At 33.5% G+C, this 2,698-nt stretch overlaps 1 long non-coding RNA gene across 1 annotated transcript; it reads left to right on the forward strand.

Moving 5' to 3' along the window:
- Nucleotides 1-1,415, forward strand: LOC146146541 (uncharacterized). Its single transcript, XR_014494826.1, has 3 exons — nucleotides 1-102; nucleotides 513-567; nucleotides 929-1,415. It is a non-coding gene; the product is annotated as an uncharacterized LOC146146541 (long non-coding RNA).
- The last annotated feature ends 1,283 nt before the right edge of the window (nucleotides 1,416-2,698 follow it).

A 2,698-nucleotide genomic window follows, 5' to 3' on the forward strand; every position in this document is an offset into this window, starting at 1 on the left:
CCAAGCTCTCCGACCTAACGATGTTCGTCGAAGAGAATTTCAGACTCTTTCCAACTGTTGCCATCGTTTCCAGATGTTTGGAACATCTGCTTCAAGTCTAAGGTACAAAAAACTTGTTGGAAGGGAATAGTGATGTTCATAGGACAATCATTGTCAGACATTTTTTAATAATTCCAGTCAAACCATTCGCAAAATAATCACAGTCCACATAAATTAATATTCGAAAAATTAACCAGATCAAGGTCAAGTCAAGTTACTGGCATCAAAATTAAATGTTTTAAGCTTATAAATTGACAATATTTTACGTAGCAACTTTCCGTTGGATTATAAGTTAAAACTTTTCATGTTGTTCTGTTAAAATGTTAAATGTTGTGTAGCACTCGTTCAGCTTGATATCAGGGGCAGATCCAGAGGGTACAGTAATAAGTATTTTAAGAGATTTAATTATATACAAGCATACTGTTAGAACTATAATGAATGTGTGTTACTACTTTTTCATGTTAAATCTACAGAATGCAAACTCTGTCCGAAACCAAAATCATCTTGATAAATGACACTTTATTGCAAGTAGGTTTCAACAAATGCACAACCTTTGTTAAGATTTTTTAGCTTTGACCTACTCCGCACAACTTTTAGCTGTTTTTTTATTTATTAAAGCCAGTTTGGTGCTCGTTATATTTCGGTATATTTCACAGTTCTGTGAAAATGTATATAATCTTCCGCGTAGTATTTAATGGCTCCGGTAATAAGTTTAAAAATTACTTATCTGAAAACAAACTTGGGTCGCATGTAAATGCTGATTTCATTATGTAATTTGGGGTCGGTTAATAAAAAGGTTGGTGACCTGGTATAACATATCATGATTTTTTTAGTTTTTTATTTACATTTAATAAATTTTGTATGTTTGTTTTGTTTCCGTGTATTTCAGCTTCATGATTCAACCTTTAGGTTGAGAATCAACATCTCTTTAGTGAGAAGCAGCGGAAATAAAGTCTTCAGCTTTAAATGTCGGCAAACTTCATTTGAGATGGAGAGCACATGTTAAACTAGATTCTAGAAGAAGAATTACCTTTGCTTGTATTTTAATTACAAATGACTCGTTTTTTGTTGCAAATAGAAACCTTTTCATTTGTGTGTTGTTCAACTTGATTTTCTCATTCATTTTTAACCAAACTCAAGGTGGCTACATTTCTCTTGTTAAAAAACTACTCTTTTCAAAAAAATACGTTTTAAATACTGGCTCATTTTTCAGAAGTTTCCAAATTTATTACCATGCATTTTATTAAAGTCTTAAAAACTCTTCTAAAGTTTAAAATTTTTTTACTTATTTGGTTTTGTGTAAATATATTTCTTCCGAAAATTGTCCACATTTAATGTTTACAATGGTAAAATGTTTGGAACTTTTGGTATGTAGCCACCCTGTGTCCAATATATTGTTTCGTTATGATAACGATATCGGATCTTTGCTCGTTTTTCGTTTCGTTGTTGCAGAAAGCAACCTTTTCATGTGTGTGTTGTTCAACTTGATTTTCCTGTTGCTAATCGTCAAGCAAACTCAGGGTGGCTACGATCTTGAACTTTACAGAAATGCCTTAAAGATCTAAACGCTAACTTTTTTTCTAATGTGAGCATTATTAACATTAATCCTTTGCTATTTCCTTGTATTATGTACATTAAAGTAAATCTGAGAGTTAAAAACTAAAACATCTCGGGTTTTTTTACAGTAAAGACGTTTTTTAATATCAAAGTTGTTCAAATTTCATGTTTACTTTAGTAAACTATTTAGATAAAACAAAACCAGGAGTTACTGGTCTCGTAGCCACCCTGAGTGTTACTTATTAGGAATGTCCAGTATATCGTTTCATTCCGATAACGATGCCCGATATTTTACGCAAAAAGCTTGGACGTCTTATTCGATACAAAAAGACGTCAATACTGTGTAGTAAATTAGACAAATTAAAGGCAATCATAATGTAAAACAAAAAATTGATTCAATTTTTCTTTTTTGAAATTCACCTTTAAAAAAATAGCATTTACATTTTGGCTAAGCTTGGATTCAAACATTTGCGTATCGAATATCTTCCTTCCAATACGGGACATTTCTACAACACGAATTAGTGTAAGTTGGGAGTTTTTGGTACAGGGGTTGTGCAAAACCCCTGCAAAGTCGAAGTAACAAGGGTAAAAAAGATTAGCGTTATAAAGTATGTATAAACCGGATGCCATCAAGCTAATTGATAGTTTAACTATAAACTGCGAAATAGTATAAATTATATAACCCAAAACATCGCTATTGGTTGATAACATTGATTCTGTTGTCTCATTCCGGTTAGCGATTCCAACGTAAATGGAAGGAACTTCCGCTGCACTTTACAAACCTGTAACGGAAATTTTGCATGCGCTGGCTTCACTACTTCGTCTTTATCCTGTTTATTATTGTGTTGTTTGCATTTTAGTCGCAGTTTGCCTTTGTTGTGCTTCTGTTTTTCGTTGTGTACTTAGCGCCAAATAAAGCAATAAGATCGGAACTCTACTTAGTAATGAAATACTTATAAATCTCCAACACTTTACTTAATCCTAGAAAATAGAAATTTTAAGCAAAAGGTATGTTCGGGAACCCTAACGGGTTCCCTGCCGATTGGGGCCCTGCGGGCCCCGGAGGGGCCCTTCGGGCCCTATTACACTTTGACGGGCGGGA

Source organism: Ascidiella aspersa, chromosome 4 (assembly GCF_963924565.1).
Source record: "Ascidiella aspersa chromosome 4, kaAscAspe10.2, whole genome shotgun sequence".
Lineage (NCBI taxonomy): Eukaryota > Metazoa > Chordata > Ascidiacea > Phlebobranchia > Ascidiidae > Ascidiella > Ascidiella aspersa.